This window comes from Xiphophorus couchianus, chromosome 5 (genome assembly GCF_001444195.1).
Source record: "Xiphophorus couchianus chromosome 5, X_couchianus-1.0, whole genome shotgun sequence".
Lineage (NCBI taxonomy): Eukaryota > Metazoa > Chordata > Actinopteri > Cyprinodontiformes > Poeciliidae > Xiphophorus > Xiphophorus couchianus.
In genome coordinates this window covers 20770510-20791545 of record NC_040232.1, presented here as the reverse complement: position 1 = coordinate 20791545, position 21036 = coordinate 20770510, and the positions used below count along the sequence as shown (strand labels likewise).

The following is a 21036-nucleotide window of genomic DNA, read 5'->3' as shown; positions in this document are numbered from 1 at the left end:
AACGGAGCAAGATTTGGACTCATTTTAATGCTACATCAAGCTCCAGGGCAGAGTGCAGACTGTGCAAAGTCAGCATTTTCTATCGTGCAGGCTCGACAAACAACCTGCACAGGCACATGCGGACATCACACGCATCGGTATTGCTATAGCATTGTTATGCGGCATTTTTACTCATAAAAGTGCTTAACAATGTCAATAATGAAACAAAATATTATAAAATTAGGTTTAAGCTATTAATTAATTAATAATGTCAAAAATATATATGGGGAGACGTTTGGGAACCGAAAGAGCCGGCTCTCCACAGTAAGAAGAGCCATTAGAGCCGCATCTCGAAAAAGAGCCGAAAATCCCATCACTAGTGCACACCATCTTGACTAAGGTAAAAAGCTTCACATCCTTTACTACAAGTAATACAAACATTTTTACTCAACAAATAAATGTTATGTATTAAACAGCCTGGACTATGGTGAGCTTTAATCCAAGTTTTACATGTGACTCAGATGATTATGTCACTGATTAAAATGAATCTTTGATTCACTTTCCTTGAAATAACAGAAAAGATGAAATAGCTGGAGGCCTCATGTTCATGCTCTGAATGATCTATTTTAGAGGAATGATTCAGTTGTCGAACAGAAGAAATCAAAATCACTTAGAAGAAACGGTTTCATTTACTTGATGTTTTCTTTATCTGTCTTAAGCACATTATTTTCCACAATGCCCTGGGATGTAGCTAGCAAGTCTTGCACAAATGTAATTTTATTTCACCTTAAGCAAAAACCAAAAGTGTAAAATCTATGTGTCAAGGGAAAAAAATGCTTTATGTATATTTCTATTGCAGCACTTTGACAGTAAATGTCTCTGTTTGGGACTGAAGCATTTCAGTCTGTCTTTGTAGGCAGACAGAAAGAGAAGTTTTATTAACTGATTACATTTTCAGTCCAGTAGCTCCCTCGTCACGCACATCTCCCATCTGACGAGGGAGATGTGCGTGACGTCATCTCCCCCGTCACGCACATGGAAGAGAAGACTGACAGCTTTCCCCCGTCCAAGCTAATGGTGTGATTGGGTTATAACAGGAAGATAAATGGTGCTCAAGAAGGCTGGAAGGAAATGATGAGCATCACCTCCAAAGAAGAGCTCAAACTGAAAGCAAATTATTTTGCTTTTATTTCATAAGTAAACAGCACATCTTAAATACTGTATGTGAGAAAACAGCTGTGTCTTCCAAGCAACACTCTGCAGTTTTAATGTATGATGAGTATATTGGTATATTAATTGAGCTTGCCTTCCTTATTGTTTACTGGCACAAATAAGACACTGACTTAATATCTCAATGTAGAAACAATCATCTTTTCTCTGCTAAAAACTACTTAAATGTAATCTGCAGTAGGACCCAATATCCAGTTATATGCAAATTAAATCTCACTGTGTTCTTGCTATGCTGTTAGTCTGACTGTGCATAAATGTAAGTATTCCTTTTAAATTTTTATGCATTACCTCATATTTGAGTGTGAGAGGGTGGTTTACCCTGGTACATTGAAAAACAATGTGTAAGATTTACTTGAACGCTCATCAAATAGAATCAATAAGGTAGAGCTGAAAATAGTGCCCTCATCTTTTGTTGGTAGCATCCTGCCAACAGTTCTCTTTCATCCTTTAGATTCAAACAAAGGAGCTGATGAAAAGAGGAAAATGAATAAATATTTGCTGTAGAGATTTTTGGAAGTGGAAAACATACCCTCAGGTCAGGCTACTCTGCAAAGAGAAAATAACATTTTCATGGGCTGTTGTGGGAGCACAGCTCGCCTGTATGGTGTTTGAGTTTATGACCTGAATTGGTAAATCAACATTTAAGTCTTCTGTCAGTTAATAAAAATAAAAAATGAAAATTATAATATCTAAGCAGCCTCACAATATCAAAGTCTCTTTGGCATACTGAGCTTAATTAAACCCAATAAAGTTTATTAAAAAAACTATATCAAGTCACAACACACAGAGCCTCCATGCAGTTATAACATAAAGTTCAATGGCTATCATGATATCAATCATAAAAATCACAAAAAAATTATAAAATAACTATTTCTGAAACAAGAATAGTTTGTTTATATATGTACTGCACTGTTTATAATTAAACAAAGATAATTAGCATTTTGAAGCAAACTTACCACCAGCTAAGCAACACGTTAGCAGCCTTCGTCCCTTCGGGCTCCTTTCATTTTAACAAAATAGTAAAAGATTATTAAGACTCCTAAAAAGGCATACTGCATTAGCCTAAAGTATACACTAAGATGTAATTTAAAACATACTGAAATTTCAGTATATTTAATAGTTTACTTTTAAAATAAGCTTTAAGTGAATGTATGTTTTAAAACATACACAAAATATCTTTAAAAGCATATTGTTTCATTGATATGCTTGACCAAATACATATTTTGCTCACTTAAAGTACCCTTTCGTTTAATATATTTCTTAGAAGTGTATTGTGGTACAATTATATTTAAGTGTGTTTAAAGTCATAATGTCAAAATTGGTACAAGCATTTATATGAAGTACACTTAATACTTAGTATACTTAAAATGTACTTACGCAAATATACGTATGTTTGAAACATACTAAAGTATTTTTTTTCACTTGGGCAGCTTAGTTTTGTGGATAGTTTCTAATGTGCTGTATTGCAGATGCAATTGGAACAGTTGTTAAAAATAAATCAACAATAGCGCTTAACTCTTCAGTCATAATAGCTCGGCTAACAGGCCATTTAGTTGAGACACAATGGCTGCAGAAAAATAGAAAGATTAAGCACACAAATAGAGCATTTCACCATCATGAACACAGCATGTTCAGGAAATCAATTTGCTGCAAGCTGTACAAGCAGTACCAAGAAGCTTTTTTATGCCAGTTTGAGGTTTAAATGATGGGTATTATGTAAAACAGACTCATACACTGCCTGGCCAAAAAAAAAGTCGCCACCAAAAAATGGTCACACTCTTTAATATTTTGTTGGACCGCCTTTAGCTTTGATTTGATTTTGCCCGCATTCGCTGTGGCATTGTTTCAATAAGCTTCTGCAGTGTCACAAGATTTATTTCCATCCAGTGTTGCATTAATCTTTCACCAAGATCTTGTATTGATGATGGGAGAGTCTGACCACTGCGCAAGCCTTCTCCAGCACATCCCAAAGATTCTCAATGGGGTTAAGGTCCGGACTCTGTGGTGGCCAATCCATGTGTGAAAAAGATGTCTCATGCTCCCTGAACCACTCTTTCACAATGTGAGCCCGATGAATCCTGGCATTGTCATCTTGGAATATGCCCGTTCCATTTGGGAAGACAAAATCCATTGATGGAATAACCTGGCCATTCAGTATATTCAAGTAGTCAGCTGACCTCATTCTTTGGGCACACAATGTTGCTGAACCTAGACCTGACCAACTGCAGCAACCCCAGATCATAGCACTGCCCCCACAGGCTTGTACAGTAGGCACTAGGCATGATGGATACATCACTTCACCTGCCTCTCTTCTTACCCTGATGCGCCCATCACTCTGGAACAGGGTAAATCTGGACTCATCAGACCACATGACCCTCTTCCATTCCTCCAGAGTCCAATCTTTATGCTCGCTAGCAAACTGAAGCCTTTTTTTCTGGTTAGCCTTACTGATTAGAGGTTTTCTTACGGCTACACAGCTGTTCCAACCCCTTGAGTTCCCTTTGCATTGTGCGTGTGGAAATGCTATTGTGTTCACAATTAAACATACTCCTGAGTTCTGCTGTTGTTTTTCTTCAATTTGATTTGACCAAACGTTTAAGTAATCGCCGATCACGATCATTCAGGATTTGTTTCTGACCACATTTCTTCCTGGAAGACGATGGTTCCCCACCATCCTTCCAGTTTTTAATGATGCGTTGGACAGTTCTTAACCCAATTCTAGTAGTTTCTGCAATCTCCTTAGATGTTTTCTCTGCTTGATGCATGCCAATGATTTGACCCTTCTTAAACAGACTAACGTCTTTTCCACAACCACAGGATGTGTCTTTTGCCATGGTTGTTTAAGAAATGAGGAGTTACTCATTGCATCAGCTGGGGTTAAATAACTTGTTGCCAGCTGAAAGATAATCGCCTATGCAGTACTTATCCAATAGGAGGCTCGTACCTATTTGCTTAGTTAAATCCAGGTGGCGACTTTTTTTTTGGCCAGGCAGTGTATGTGTTCTGCCCCCACTGTGTTTCCAAGTAACAGTTGTAAAGATAAACTCTCAGACGATTGTCAGGCGTATGTCCCTTTAATTGACGTTGCTATCAATTACCAAAAGAGTGAAACTACAAATAAAGATGAAAAACATGAATTAGAATACCACAGTATTCAAATCATACAAATAGTAAGGGCACAAATGCTTAATACTGTGTAAATAACATGTCACAATCAGCCTTACAAACATCATCCTTTCATAAATGCCCACAAATATAGCTCAATGTTGTCTCAGATGTAATAAAATAACACAAAATACTTACAAGCAGCGCTTTCTCTAAACAACAAAACAGGATGAAGAATGATTAAATGAAAACTGATAAACTGCCTCTGTCAGCCATTATACATGTGTTTCTGAACTCATTCTACTGTTCAATAACAAACTTAACATGAAAACACCACCACCTGCTGGCTGGGAAGAATTACTGCCAGCACAGTATGTTATGAACATATGTTTATAACATCTATCATGTTATATTGTTATCCCTCATCAAAGACATATGGCATAATGTAGAAGTATTGTTTTGATGACTTGCTGAAGGCAGAGTGCCAGAAAGAGAAGATTCTGAAAGAGGCCAGTTTGAAAGTATTAAATTGTGAAGTCTAATTTCTTTTAAGTTATGTTTGCATTTTCATAGCTGCTGATAGATTTTGTTATAAAATGCCACTATATGCCTGGACAGTAAAATTCTAGATTAAGTCAGGTTTAAACATCCTGTTATGTTCATTTCTGAGGTACAGCAGTAGGTCTATTTGACCCGGGGAGTGTTTAATCATGCAATAGTATCAGAAACCAAAAAATTCCTCCAAAACATTTTTGTATCTGATTATTAACTCCAATACTAACCATTTCTATCAATATTTGTGCAATGATTTTTTTTTTTTTTTCACAAATAAAGGATCAATCACAACAACTTGCTCATTTACTCATTTGGACATAAAAAATGGAATTTACATTTTTTATGTCCACTGAAAAAAATCTACAAACAAAAAAACAATAATTTCCTTCAAATTGATCTTTTGTAAAAAATTTTATATTACATTTAGATTTTTTTTTTCAATAGGTGATCTTTATAATTGAACTTGAGACATACACTGTTCAGGGTCAAATTGACCTGCTGATTAAAATCAAGACAAATGAGTTATGCATAGAGTATTTACGTTTTCCCTTCACTTCTGCTGAGTGTCCACTCAGTGTGGGTGGAGTTTATCCATGGGAACAGAAAAGGTTCCCGTCAAAAGTTGTATGAACACCTATTTTCTCGCAGTTTTCTAGTGAAGTAAAGAGAATAGTGAGAAAGCGGGCTTGCGTGCGTGTGGGTGCACATGCATGTGTGTGGTGTGGGGTGGGGTGGTGTGTGTGTGTGGGGGAGTGAGGGGGCCTGAAATATGGTTCATAGCTACAAGGAAACATAAGGAAACATGCTTCAGTAAGTTGAGAGTTTAGAAACTCTACATAGCTATTTCTGACATCCTAGATCATGAAACAACCTGATGTGCAAGTGCTCACCAATATTGCTGACAGCCGATTTTACAGCCATCACTTTAACATATTGAGAAAGTCAGCATCGTTAACTACAAGTCCAAGTACAAACACGTTGGTGATTTCCAGTACATTAACTCACATAGCAGTGTACCATTACTGAGGCAGAACTGTATTGATGGTGTGTGGTGGGAGATCAATGACTACAATGGCAGAACCCTTCCTCAGGGAGTCTGTAGAGGTCAGCTTTAATGTGGGTGGTTGGTGGAGGAGATAATCTCTTGGTTTCCTCCCACAGGGTGTTTGTGGTCAGTCAGTTAAGACACAGCTTTGCTGCCACAGAGACACTTATATGCTAATTTTCCCCTTGGCAGCGGCACAACTGGATGTTGTTCTGTCTGAAATGGGATGAAGAACATAAGTCTACTGAAAGGTGCACATCCTTAATGTATACATGATGTACTCAGATTATACACACACACACACACACGCACATATATACAGTACAGACCAAAAGTTTGGACACACCTTTTAATTCAATGAGTTTCCTTTATTTTCATGACTATTGACATTGTAGATTCACACTGAAGGCATCAAAACTATGAATAACACATGTGGAAATATGCACTAAACAAAAAAATGTAAAACAACTGAAAATACCCCTTATATTCTAGTTTCTTCAAAGTAGCAACCTTTTGCTATGGTTACTGCTTTGCACACACTCTGCATTTTCTTGATGAGCTTCAAGAGGTAGTCACCTGAAATGGTTTTCACTTCATAGGTCAACCTGCCCTGTCAGGTTAATAAGTGGGATTTCTTGCCTTATAAATAGTCATGAAAATAAAGAAAACCCATTGAATTAGACAGGTGTGTCCAAACTTTTGGTCTGTACTGTATATATATCGACTGTCATATATACTGTATATATATGTGTGTGTGTGTGTAAATTCTAGGACTATTCTTTAAGATTCAGAGATTCAGATTCAGATATTTAAACTGAGGCTGTTTTAGACTGTCACCCCAACAAAGGGATGGCATTTTTACTGTCAGTGATCAGTAACTATTCCATCTTTTTGAAAACAAACACAAAATAATGATAGTTGAACTATATTCCTATAGCAACATTTAAGTGTTTTTTTTAAGAATCTGAGAATACACTGTTTTCTAAATTATTGAACCATGTCTTAGGCTAAATGCATCTTCTGTAGCACACACTGCCTATAACAACAATTTGCCCCCAAGTGAAGATGTGTTAAGACCAATAAAATAAATGTATCTATTCTTTCAGTAGCAGAATGTCACACTGAAAGTTTGAAAAGTTCAACCAATATTTGAGAGAGAGAGAAAGACAAATGTTTAATAGAAACCATTGGACAAATTAATTAGCACCTCTGGTGTTAGAACTTCACTGGAGCCAATAGGACTACACATAGCCTTCCATAACATTTCACAAGGTTTCACTGAGGGGACCTTTGCTCGATCTGTCTGGATGGCCAAGAGTATTGGATACTGTGGTAAAGGTCTTCTCATATTTGTTTCCCACCACAAAACAAGCATAAATCAAAAAGATCAAATATAATGAAGAAATAAAAAAAAGGTTTAATGTTCTAACAGTGGTGAAAATACCCCTTCGTACCATATATGATGAACGGCGTTATGAAAACTTATTTTGCCATATAGTTGAATGGAGGGGCTGTTTTTTCACTTTTCCCAAAAGTTGTGTTGTCAAGTTTAGTAGAAACATTAAAGAATATGTGAATATGCACAAACATTCAGTATGAGTCACATCCAGTGTAATAAAGCAGCACTCCTCCCCTTCCACTCTTTTAGCTTAGAAGTGCACCAAAGATCCGTTGAACTACAAACATATCTGTATGCGTAAAAATGTAGGCTTTTTTTCACAGGCTTACATTTCTTGTGACAGATTACCTCATTTCATATAATCTGGATGGATACAAGTTTGATCAGCTACTTGGGTGCCTAGCCCTGTTTTTTTTTTTTTTTATCAGAGCAGCCATTGCACAGCACAGATTGTCAGTCTTGCCGTGTCTACTCTCAGCCTCATCAGATCAGTATTGCAAACAAAACAGTTTGATGTGAACATGGTTTCAAGCAGCTTACTGTTCAACAACTGACCCTTTTGCAGATGTGTTTCGTGGACCTCTCCAGAGTGAAGTACATTCCAGTAAACTGGGACCTTAACTTTGAAGACAAAGTGTTGACCCTATTCACTGACGTACATCTGGATGAAGAAATAATCCAAAATTATGTCCTGCACCTGTCAGCAGTCATAATGTTGTTTCTAACTGGTGTAGAAATGTGTAAGTGAGGGAAAGCCATTGAATATTTTTCATGTCATTTTTATGATTTAGATGTGATGGTCCAACTTAGTTGTCCTTGATACACCACTAGATGTACAAAGTCCTATTTCTTGTGACAGTGATGTGTGACAGTGATTGAGAAGAGAAACCCTAAAGTGCCTTTACTACCAATCATTTTCCTGCCCTCTCTATGGCAATACCTGTTACTTTTTAAAGAAACACTACATAAATAAAACATAATAAAGTATTTAAATTAAACAGTTATAAGCAGCATTTGCAAAAGTGGTAGCCATGCCATTCCGAAGACCAAACAAAGCTTCCACATTTCAATAGAGCCAGTTCATTGCTATTTCAAAGTGTGTCGAGGCATAGGTCTTCTGTTGATTAGACTTTCACCTAGCATTGCTCAAAAGTGGTTTTTAAATGTCAAATTATGCCTCTTCTTTTATGCCTACTTCTTTTTTTCTCTTTCAAACATATGCACACAGACAGTCAGAGCCTGAGATGGTTATAGTGCTCCATGAGCCATTGACCTCTCAGTGCCATTCAGAGAGCAACTGCTCTCCGTGAACTGTTGAATAATACATTGAAAGTGTGTGGAGTACAAAGCGAAGCATTTCTGCTTGGGAGAGCAACTACAATGAATCACACATGCATCGCACATCTTTTCAAGCTAAACCCATCCTCAGTCTGTCTATCTGCATTGCTTCTCAACAACAACGCGTCCTTAAGTTAAAATGTAAGCACTTGCCTAATTTCAGAGTTTTTCACTGAGGATGGACAAGTCAAACAAGATAATGTTGCTGGTCACAGAACATCTATGGCAATCAACTAATAACATTATAGAAAATATGATAAAGAAGGAATCAATGTGCATTCTTAACAAGACAAAACAGGAGTGATAGTCATTCTTGTTTTTCTGGTTAACTTTTTCTGCAGTAGGTGCTTTAAAGTACTCAGCAGTTGTACTACAATTCAATAGTTAGGCAGTTCGATACTTCAATTATAAACCTAGCTTAAAGAGAGAGAAATTAAATTAGAAGACTGACTGATAGACAGAAGTAGCTCACAATGTGATTTGGCTTTACTTAGACAGGCTAATAAAGGTAAAGACATCAACTCACTTTCTGACACTGTTCCAAAATTTCAAAGCTGTGTTGAATAAATTGTTCTTGAGATTTAGGCTGTTACTGTTGCAGTAACAGGCTTAATGTGCACAAAAGAAATGCAGCAAGTAGGACTTCAAACTTTTGTTTTTCCATGTTTGTGCTCTGTCCTGGCTATCTTATTTCTGTCCAATTGGAGCAATGAATCACTCCTGTGGCTTTGTTTACAAATTATTGTCTGCTTTCAAAAATGCACAATGTGAAAACAAACACACCATACAAAAAGTCTGCTTTCGGTCCGGGTCAAAGGACTTTCCTGGTGTGAATACACCTTTAATTTAGACTGCTGAATGTGGTGAATGTTTTCCCTGGCTAAGAATCATGTTAGTACGAAGTTTGAATGAAGCATCAGAGATTTGCAGAAGCACACATGGAGAGGAAAATCACTTACTGCTTGCAAAAGAAAACTGATCACAGAAGATATAAGCTGATTTTATGATAAATAATGAGCTTCTACTTTAACCCTTTCATGCATAGTGGTCACTACAGTGGACAGCTATCTAAAAGCCATTTTCTTGTGCCTCCTGTGGATTTTTATGTTATAAATGCACACAGACCACTGAAGTGGACACTAATGCATCATAAAATATACCATCAACTACTGGCCATCAGCTGCAAATGCAAGAAATTATTTTTTGTTAAATACAATATGGCCGACAGACAAAAAAGCATGAGAACCGACCCGGTCCCTCCTTCTACTGTAGACGACTCTTGCAAGTAAAAAAAATATTGTGACATCAGATAACCCCTAAGGAACAATACTACTGTTGTATTTTTCAAATAACAACTTTGTATTTGGACAAAATTACAATTGATCACATAAAAATTAAAAAAAAATTATTTTTACAAAAAAAAATTCCTACCTTTTTTATGCCTTAAGAAAGAAATTCTGACACAAAGAATCATAATTCATGCATGAAAGGGTTAAGAGCTTTAGCATATTCCATCTGAAACTGTTAACAGATCAGTCACTGTGAACTTTAGCTCTGTTGAAAGGGATTTCTTTCTTCACATATTCTAGTCTTCATAGTTTGTTTCTGATTTCTTTTTCTATCAGTTGATTGGATGCAGTACCCGTATAAATACATTCCAAAATGACTGACATGAAGACATTTTCTAGCTTTATAGCCACCCACACTCATTCTACCTCGTCACACCAGTGAAAATAGTGGTGAGCCATTAAACTTCTAGTTGCTCATAATTGCAGAAATTTTAACCATCTGGTAGAGCAATGGCCAGTCAATGAACACTCCAAGCACAAGCGATATGCTAATTGGATTAGAATGTTTTTTTGTTTGTCCTCCTGACAGGCAGACAAATGATAGAGCAGCATTTCCTCATTCACTTTTCACTTTGGTAATAACAATTAGAATGCATCAGATCTTTATACCGTTTTTAATGATGCAATCCATGATGTGAAGGCACAAAATGGACTCACACTTTTCAACAGATTTCACAGTTTTATATGTATTTCAGCTAACAACTAAAACATCACTCTCAGTATGTAGAAAGTATGGGAGTTTTAGCCGTCATATTGACAAAAGTCACTTTGTTAAATCATAATGACTGTGTTAAATATGCAGTGTCACAATTAATTTACTCTTTCAGAGCTAATACAACAACAGATTGAGTAAAATGCCACCTAGTGTTGGGTGGGTTGGGGATGATAGAGCGAAAAATTTTAATGTATATTATAAGGAATTTAATCCAACTGTATTGTGGCCTTTGAGACCGACATGGATTTGGAAATATATTAATGTAGACAGAACACTAACAAATATTAGGAAAAGGAAAACATTAGATACTTGCCAAGAATTTTATAATCAAATGCAGAATAAATATAATGAATATTTGCAAATTTATACGGATGGGTCGAAAGACCCTAAAAGTGAAGCAACCAGTATAGCCGTAGTGATTCCTGAATTAAAGATTAGTATTTCAAAAAGAACATCTGATTATTTGAGTGTATTCGCGGTAGAACTAGGTGCTATTTTAGTAGCTTTAGAATGGGTGGAGGAAACTGATAGGAATAAAATAATAGTTTGTAGTGACTCTCTATCTGCGGTGACGAGTATAGGAAAGGGACGTACAAAAAATCATCAAAATATTTTATATGAGATTATGGTGGTTCATCATAGGATATGTGAACAAAATAAAAAAGTTGTATTATTCTGGACTCCTGCTCATGTAGGTATTATGGGGAATGAAAGAGCGGACAGGCTGGCTAAGGAGACAATTAAAAAAGATGATATTGATATGCAAATAAAGTTATCTAAATCTGAAGGTAAAAGTATAATTTGGAAAGAAAGCAAGAAGATATGGGAAGATAGGTGGGTAAATGAAATAAAAGGAAGACATTTATTTAGAATACAAAAAACAGTCGATGTAGAAAGGATCAGAGGATTAAACAGGAGGGAAGAGATAATTATAAATAGAATACGAACTGGGCATAGTTTCCTAAACGGAACTCTTTTTAAGATGGGGAAACACCTTACTGGTTTATGTAGATGGTGTGATGAAGTAGAAACAGTGGAACATGTTTTGATTAAATGTAGGAAATACGCAAGTCAAAGAAGTTTATTAAAAACAGAACTAGGTGTTAGTAGGGAATTGAAATTTGAGAAGGTGATCGATCAGCTGAATAGTATTGAGGGGAAAAAGAAGATTTTTCGTTTTTTAAAAAACACTGGGATTTTTAAGTCTTTGAGGAGTAGGTGGTAGGAGGCAATAGAGGGCAGTAGTGCAACATAATTGGATGCAAGCTGCCGTTAAAATCTAAAGAAGAAGAAGAAGATGCCTATGGCGTAAATTTCCAGAGTGTATACACGTCGTGTCAATTTGACTCTGACAAGCTGCGCCCACCTCCTCCTCTCAAATCAACAAGTCTAACCGTTGCGTGGACGCCATTTTTTTCCTGCTCGAATGACTGCGGTAAGTTTCTTATTATAAGATAATACAGTTTTATGTTTTAAACATGAATTGTTTTACAGGAATATTTATTGTGTACTCCGGCATGAGTTTTGATGTCTTAATACCAAGTTTTGCACGGCTAACCTGACCGAGTGAATGCCTAGCTTAAAATGTTAGCTCGTCCAACTCGTCTATGTCCGCCTTAAATCCATGTCCAAGCCATATTACATAGATATGTTCTTTATTTTTTTTAAAAAGGTGACATAAATAAAAATAAGTCACGTTGGCTGTATGGCTTTTCAGTACAACAGTAATGTTAACGCCCCCCCCCCCCCTTTTTTTTTTGCTAGGTAAATTTATGCCGGTGTTGTGCGCTATTCTACGGAGCCCCTAAGGGGACATGGAGAGAAAAAAAAAAGGAAAGAAATCCCGACTTATTATCTCGAGATCCCGACTTATTATCTCGAGATCCCGACATCAGTACATAACGACCTAATCACAGTGATGGAGGACACCCACCCATGGGGTAGATATATAGATTTTTATTTCGAGCTTGGGCTTGAGTATAAACACATTAAATCAGTGCTTGACAGCAGACATGGATTTAGTATTAGTGAGAGACATCTGAAGAGAGTTTTCAGAGCGCGAGGACTCATTCGGCGCAAGTCCTTTTCCGACTTGGCAGTTTTGGTAGAATTCATTAATAACCAGCTACAGTCCTCTGGGCAGCTTCACGGTTACGGATGGATGTACGCTAAATTACATGTGCATGATATCCTTCTCTGGGACATCTCTGGTCCGCAGAAAATGATATAAGTCGTCCTCCATAATCAATGTAGACACACTCCCCCACGTTTACCGCATAAAAACATGCCTTTCCCCCCAAAAAAAGTAACTCGCGATTTTTCAGAAATGTCGCGGGATCTCGAGATAATAAGTCGGGATAATAAGTCGGGATCTCGAGATAATAAGTCGGGATAATAAGTCGGGATCTCGAGATAATAAGTCGGGATCTCGAGATAATAAGTCGGGATCTCGGGATCTCGAGATAATAAGTCGGGATCTCGAGATAATAAGTCGGGATTTATTTCCTTTTTTTTCCCTCTCCATGTCCCCTTAGGGGCTCCGTACTATTCAGTTCCCCTGCGAAAATCTGTTCCCCCTGTGTCGGGAGCGCGCATTACAGCCGGAGAGGCGGATCTGACCATTTTCACGGCGCTTCTGATCTATTTCTCGGTAAAAACAACTCAGTTAATCATGTCAAGCTTGTAACATTTAGTTTAATCGGCAGCTGTTGTTTACAAAATTGTGAAAATAATTAAATAAACGAGGTCTTTTTACGCTGTTTTGTGTTATTTAAACGCCAAGAGAATCGGTCTTTTTCCAACTTTTGCCACTTACGCCTGACAAAAATAAAAGTCAGTCACCAAAACACAGTTTTCCAACACGTAGTGTGTATTTATAATTTTTCATTGCTGATATAAGACGATGGCTGAAAGCATGGCACAAAAATTAAGACTTCCTGAAAAGACGAGAGCGTAGACTTTCTGGTAAATCCCGTTCTAATGTAAAATATGACAGATTACTGTATTAAGGAAATTTCTAGTATACTACAGGCTATCACACATAACAATTTTTGAGAATTTGGCAACAGTTGCCCTTTATACCCAAACGTTATGGGGGGAGGAGAGTAGAGAATGGATATTTCAGCTGCCTGAAATAATCTGTTCCCCTCCATAAAATGGGAACAAATTAATTTACCAACAAGTCTTTAACTCTGTTTATTCCTTTCATCATCAACAATAAATCCTGTGAATTTGGTAACATTTGCTCTTTATTTGACAAAGTTATGAGGGGGAACCATATATTTCAGCTGCCTGAAATAATCTGTTCCCCTCCATAACATGGGAACAAATTAATTTACCAACAATTTTTAACTCTGTTTATTCCTTTCATCATCAACAATAAATCCTGTGAATTTGGTAACATTTACTCTTTATTTGACAAAGTTATGAGGGGGGGGAACCATATATTTCAGCTGCCTGAAATAATCTGTTCCCCCTCCATAACATGGGAACAAATTAATTTACCAACAAGTCTTTAACTCTGTTTATTCCTTTCATCATCAACAATAAATCCTGTGAATTTGGTAACATTTGCTCTTTATTTAACAAAGTTATGAAGGGGGAACCATTCTGGGAATCAACAATCATCACCTCCACTGGACTTTAGTGGTAATAAATGTTTTTAAACTCTAAAAACAATCTTTGCAATGTTTGCAAATTAATAAGTACAATCATTTTATTTTCTATATTTTCTTTCATAAATGACTGTGTTGGTGCTTAGCACATCCTGTGTAACAGTTTCATACACACCCATATATACGGTCATGATTGTACATGTATAATCGTGTGTGTGTGTTTTTATACTTTTGTTATTAACAGAGGACCTAAAAGACTTGTGTCACTTCTGTGGAGAGATGGAAAGTGACACGGAGGTTGGCTAAGTACAGATGTTTTAGCCAAACATACAAATAATAGTAATCATGATAACAATTGTCATAAACACTGAAAATAAGAATATTAATGTTAAGGATAAGTCTCATGCTGTCGGCCGCCTCTCTGGAAACAGAAAAATCCACAACCTCTTTTGATAGGATTTTTTCTGCAAACTGAAATGAACAGCTTCATTTAATGGCTTTAAATTTAAGTAACAAAGAAAGTAATTCACTGTACATGTCTCAAAATATATATCAAAATCCTAGTCATACACTGTGTGACAATATGTCTGAAACCTTCAGTGAAAATACACCACATGATGAGCTATCTTGTTGTTTTGGATGCTTGACTGTGTCACATGTCCAACGTGAGACATTGCACCCCTTCTTCCTCATAAATGCCCTGTAAATATAGATATATTAATAAGAACAACTTTATTTGATTTTCATACTTTAGTTAAACTTAAATTTTTAGCCATACCTTGTGATTTGCAAACATTTCTGGATGTCTTGTTTTGATTCCCCCAGTGGATTCAAGAACAAAGACTTTTTCTCTTGTGGGTAGATCACCTAGAAAGTGTGCATTCGACAGTTTTCATGTGGTTTTTGTCTATGAGATAAGTATGATATAGATTGTTTTTAGAGTTTAAAAACATTTATTACCACTAAAGTCCAGTGGAGGTGATGATTGTTGATTCCCAGAATGGTTCCCCCTTCATAACTTTGTCAAATAAAGAGCAAATGTTACCAAATTCACAGGATTTATTGTTGATGATGAAAGGAATAAACAGAGTTAAAGACTTGTTGGTAAATTAATTTGTTCCCATGTTATGGAGGGGGAACAGATTATTTCAGGCAGCTGAAATATATGGTTCCCCCCCTCATAACTTTGTCAAATAAAGAGCAAATGTTACCAAATTCACAGGATTTATTGTTGATGATGAAAGGAATAAACAGAGTTAAAAATTGTTGGTAAATTAATTTGTTCCCATGTTATGGAGGGGAACAGATTATTTCAGGCAGCTGAAATATATGGTTCCCCCCTCATAACTTTGTCAAATAAAGAGCAAATGTTACCAAATTCACAGGATTTATTGTTGATGATGAAAGGAATAAACAGAGTTAAAGACTTGTTGGTAAATTAATTTGTTCCCATTTTATGGAGGGGAACAGATTATTTCAGGCAGCTGAAATATCCATTCTCTACTCTCCTCCCCCCATAACGTTTGGGTATAAAGGGCAACTGTTGCCAAATTCTCAAAAATTGTTATGTGTGATAGCCTGTAGTATACTAGAAATTTCCTTAATACAGTAATCTGTCATATTTTACATTAGAACGGGATTTACCAGAAAGTCTACGCTCTCGTCTTTTCAGGAAGTCTTAATTTTTGTGCCATGCTTTCAGCCATCGTCTTATATCAGCAATGAAAAATTATAAATACACACTACGTGTTGGAAAACTGTGTTTTGGTGACTGACTTTTATTTTTGTCAGGCGTAAGTGGCAACAGTTGGAAAAAGACCGATTCTCTCGGCGTTTAAATAACACAAAACAGCGTAAAAAGACCTCGTTTATTTAATTATTTTCACAATTTTGTAAACAACAGCTGCCGATTAAACTAAATGTTACAAGCTTGACATGATTAACTGCGTTGTTTTTACCGAGAAATCGATCAGAAGCGCCGTGAAAATGGTCAGATCCGCCTCTCCGGCTGTAATGCGCGCTCCCGACACAGGGGGAACAGATTTTCGCAGGGGAACTGAATAGCGCACTAGACCGGCATTTGCCTGCCTTGGTGCCTGGAGTTTCATAAACTAGCTGTTAGCCACTCTGCTCCTTTTTTCGTTAGTCTCTATTTTATTCTGGTTGAGTCTGTTTATTTAACATGGTTTGATTCGTTTTCAATTACATTTGAGGGACATATTTTTGTAAACGGGATGGTGTGATTTGTGATCGACAGTCTTCTTACACCGCTACTCTGAATTATTGGAACTGTAAGCAGGTGCTAATAGTCCAGCTAGCTATGCAGTTAACACTGAATTGGGCGCGAGTGATGATTTGCACAAACCTTTCTTGACTCCTCCATTACCGTTGCTAATGCTAAAGGAAAAGTTGAAAAACAAGCGAGACGACTTCACGAACTGTTCTAGTTGTTGCTAATGTAAAAGGTGCTCAGTAACTGTCTAACCTTGATAAGAGTCCCATGAAGTCAAATTACTTTGCACCCAAGACACATTAATCTGTAAAGTTTAATCATTATGTTTTGTGTAAGTGGTGTAATGTAAGTTGAATTAACTTTTGAAGCAGTTGGCACATGTTTTACATGTGACAGCATTCCAGTACTAAAAGTGAATGACTGAGGAATTATGTGTTGCAGGAACCATGTTGATTAAAACAAGACTTGGCGAACAACAAACATTTGTCTGACTAACAGAGCCATTTCTGAAGGAGTTTTTGATTACAGGTAAGACACCGGTATTAATGAAGCTTAACAGGAAGCTATGAGGTGTTTGTAATGTTAATTCACCCATTGTTTTTTCAAAAGTAATGTTCCAGAGTTTATGCACATAGTATTAGTGAGTATTAGAGTAACATAACCTCATAATTGTGATTTACACAAACATTTGTCTTTTTCTCTAGCATCTGCAAAATTTGGCGTGCCAGCTATAAGAGGGCGTGAAGGTTGTTGACAGTTCTGGGACTGAGTTGGATGAGGATGTGGTTAAGGATCCCTTGGCTGGAGTCCTAACCATCAAATATGAAACTGGTTTGTTACATTTGTCATTTATGTTAGTATTTAATGAGCTTGCTAATTCATTGTGGTTAGTGTTTTTGTCTTTCATCTGCTTCTCTTGTCTCCTTGGTGGAATCGCCTGAGGAATCTTAGCCAAGCTCGTCTGATTCTCAAGAGATACTCATTCTTTCAGAGAGTCCTTCTGCTAAACAAGCAGCAGCTAGACACAGAACCTGAACAAGTAAGAATTAACTCAAGAACTTACAAAAAGTATTGTGTTCTAAAAATCTTTATCACATTTTCCCCCAGAAAACCTATGATGCTTGGTGGCTGGGGTGCTAGAGCTGTCCACCAGCAGCCCACCACGTTTTTCTGTTAAATGTTGAAAGTTACAACAATTCAGAGGTGCACTAACACTTGAAATGTATTTAAAAGCTGAATGATTTGTTCTTTTAAGTTGGTGGAATCCATTCTCAACAACACACCTGGTGGAGAAAGGATCATGAAGGAATTTAATCGAAGCAAGTGCCTCACAGATGAAACCAGAAGGAAAATGGTTAACATACTGGCAGCTGATATGACAGAGACGAATGGGTAATTTGTAAATATTCTTTGGTTAGCTCAATGTAGTGTTTAGATGAAATTCAAGTTTTTGTTAAATTCAATGCATACCATGGATAATATACCTTGGCCATTTTAATTTTGCAGGATCTCACCACGCAGAGAGGTTAAAGAAATGTATTCCAGAGGAATTGTGAGCTTATTTCCCTACCTCGTTGATCCATTCTCCAGGAAAGGTTATGTAAGTATCATACAGCTGTGTTACTGTTAAATGATGCATTGAAAACTTTTAATTTCTATCAGGTCATTTATTTAACTGATGCAGTTGCTTTGCACATGAGTTTCCTTAGGTTGCAGTTGTGAAATTGCTGCTGAGATTTTTTTTATTTCACCTTTCAACAATGTTTTATATAAACCTTCTAAAAATGTAACAAATGAGGCTACAAACACTTGAAACCCATAGTTGTGTATAGGCCTGTCGCGATAAACGATAAATCGATTAATCGTACGATAAATTAAAACTATCGACGTCATTTCAATTATCGGCATTATCGTCTCTTCCGGCCTTTTTCTCTTTCTGTTGATGACACCGAATGAAAAAAGGCTAAACTCCGGTGCTCTCCACTGACCCTCCCTTCCTCATTTCCTTAGTGTAATGCCCAGCGCACACGACCCGATCTTAGAGCTGTCGGCCGATTGTCGGCCCATTTTCAAACCCTGACAGACCACACATTAGCCGACAGAAATCCTAGGTATAACGGTTCGATCGGGTTCGGTCCTGCCGTGTGGTGTCCAACAATGGGCACAAAATAATGGCTGCAAGTCCAGTGAACTAATTTTAAAACCAGACATTAATCAATGCTTTACTACAATCTACCTGCAATGCATGTGGCTAGTGTCAGTCCTGACTGAATGAAAATCATTATAACCTATTTACGTCACGTTAACGAAGAACAGCTGAAAAGTTACCGGGTTTATCAACTGCGGTAGCAATTTCGCTCCAACTCCTCCCTTTGTCATTTCTATATTCTTTGCATGTTGAATAAACATTAATGTTGTTTCCACATATCATCTCCAATGTCTGCTGGACTTCGGGTTGTGCCGTGTCAGCTGTTTGGGATTCCCCGACCTAATTTCCCCTCAGAAAACACAGAGGAGAATCCACGCTTTCTGATTGGCTACCTGTCACATTCAACAGGCTGCGTTAACAGCCCAGTCTGGGAAAACCCCTGATTTGGCTCGGATCTACCATAACACACCACACAATCTTAGAAAGACCAACGTGCTAAGATTGTCTTAAGGGGAAAAATAGGAGCAAAAAATCATGTAGTGTGAACTATTGCATCAGGTAGTGGGATGTGTCCATCTTCTCTATTTAAATCTAATTATTACTGAAGGGCAACATAATATACAGACTTCATAATCTGCACTCTTTTGGTTGAATGCAATATTTATTTCCACTTTGGCTTTATGTTGTTTAGTTTTTATCAAGTACATTTTTTGTTAATGGAGACTGAGAATCCATTTTGTTTTTGGTTGTTTTGTTTATTTTGTTTATCAGCTCCAGTGTTACATATTCTTCTGAAAATAAAGTGTATCTATCTTTGACAGGAAATCATATGCATTATTACGTCATTTCCATTAAATCAGTGTAAAAAGGTCTTCAAACAATATTATCGTTTATCGCAATAATTTTTTGAGACAATTAATCGCTCAGCAAAATTTGCTATCGTGACAGGTCTAGTTGTGTATATTGCCTGTGAAAAAATGCGTGAAACTGATACACATTAAAGAGAACTTGGAGACATTTTAGTATAGACATACCTAGGAGTTTTGCTATTTGGAACAGTTTGGTGCCATCTAGAAAAGTGGATATTCATCACTAAACTTGTTTTTTTTACTTGTCTAAAATTGCTTCATTTAATTTTTTAAAAACTAATTACCATTCTTTTACCATCCCTTAACTCTGATTTTAATAAAAACAAAAGAAGCTTCTGTGTTTGACTAACTGGAAAATATTAATTTAAAGTTTTATATGTGAACACTTCTCATTTTCACAAGTCTAATCAAAAAATCTACATCAAATACTTTATGGCACTCAATTGTGTCCTGCCACAGCTCTAAACTGTTTCTTTTGTAGATCAGACCAAGACAAATTACAAGCTCCATAGTAAATTAGTTTTCACCTTCAGGATGCCAGCCTTCTGGCACCAACCGCAATACTTCCTTGACCGGATTGCATCACTGCCATAGTAACATGATATGCAGGTCTGTGTTGACATGGGTGCACAAATGGGTGTCGGTGAACATGTGGGGTGTGTACATGATAGTGTAACTTCTGGGTGAAATGTGACAAATTATATTTTTATATTCTTAGATGTCTGCTCTCAGCAGATTTGCTTGTTGTGTCAGTCAAAATCATGTGATCTGTCATTTTTTTGACATCTGCCTATTTTTTGATTCACTTGCTTGTAGTTGTAACTGTTTGGTTTGCATAGAAATTCTTCATCAGCTTTCAGTTATGATTCTGACATTTTGTGGCTATGTCTGCTTTTGCCATCCTTTCAATGCTCCCCAAGGAGCATTATTACGATCCTGCAAGTGGTATCGGGTACTTAGCCTGGAGGATAAAAACTATTCAAAGATCCACTGCTAGAGACAGACGAACATCATATGGAGGTAAACCATTTACAACACTTGAAGATCTGCTACCGTAGGGAGGGTGTTGACTTGTTTGTGGGTGGTTAGTTTTTTTTTCTTCTTCTTCTGTTTTTAAGTTTAAGTATATTTTTTATATTTAATAGCAAAATGCAAAGAAGCAATGCGTGAACATGGGCTTGGGGGACCAGCTGTCAGACAGGAGACCCAGTTTGTTCCAGAGACTGTCCTGAGTGAAGAAGAGTGTAAGGAAGCCATCACAGTGATTAAGTATTCAGCCGATGAGGACACAATCAAGAAGAAGATGAAGCTCACATTTGACTTCCGGCGCAACACGGTCCTCTACCCCCAACAGCCAAGCAAAATACTCTGTCTTTTCACGTTTCAAAGATGTCAAAGGCTTGGTAATTATTTAAATGGTTATTTTGATAACTTCACAGTTATGTAAAAAAATTAT

General features: G+C 36.9%; 2 long non-coding RNA genes across 4 annotated transcripts; one reads left to right on the top strand and one right to left on the bottom strand.

Moving 5' to 3' along the window:
- Positions 1 to 12074: 12074 nt before the first annotated feature.
- Positions 12075 to 20979, top strand: LOC114144004 (uncharacterized). The gene is made up of 6 exons (XR_003595374.1): positions 12075 to 12150; positions 17004 to 17090; positions 17267 to 17601; positions 18069 to 18162; positions 20501 to 20600; positions 20726 to 20979. It is a non-coding gene; the product is annotated as an uncharacterized LOC114144004 (long non-coding RNA).
- Positions 14209 to 16406, bottom strand: LOC114144005 (uncharacterized). Of its 3 annotated transcripts, XR_003595377.1 has the most exons (5): positions 16288 to 16406; positions 15290 to 15347; positions 15108 to 15196; positions 14900 to 15029; positions 14209 to 14800 (listed from the first exon to the last, which is right to left on the bottom strand). It is a non-coding gene; the product is annotated as an uncharacterized LOC114144005 (long non-coding RNA). The 3 variants fall into 3 exon arrangements; XR_003595375.1 differs by lacking the exon at positions 16288 to 16406 and having other exon boundaries at positions 15108 to 15415; XR_003595376.1 differs by lacking the exon at positions 16288 to 16406 and having other exon boundaries at positions 14924 to 15029; positions 15108 to 15415.
- Positions 20980 to 21036: the final 57 nt, after the last annotated feature.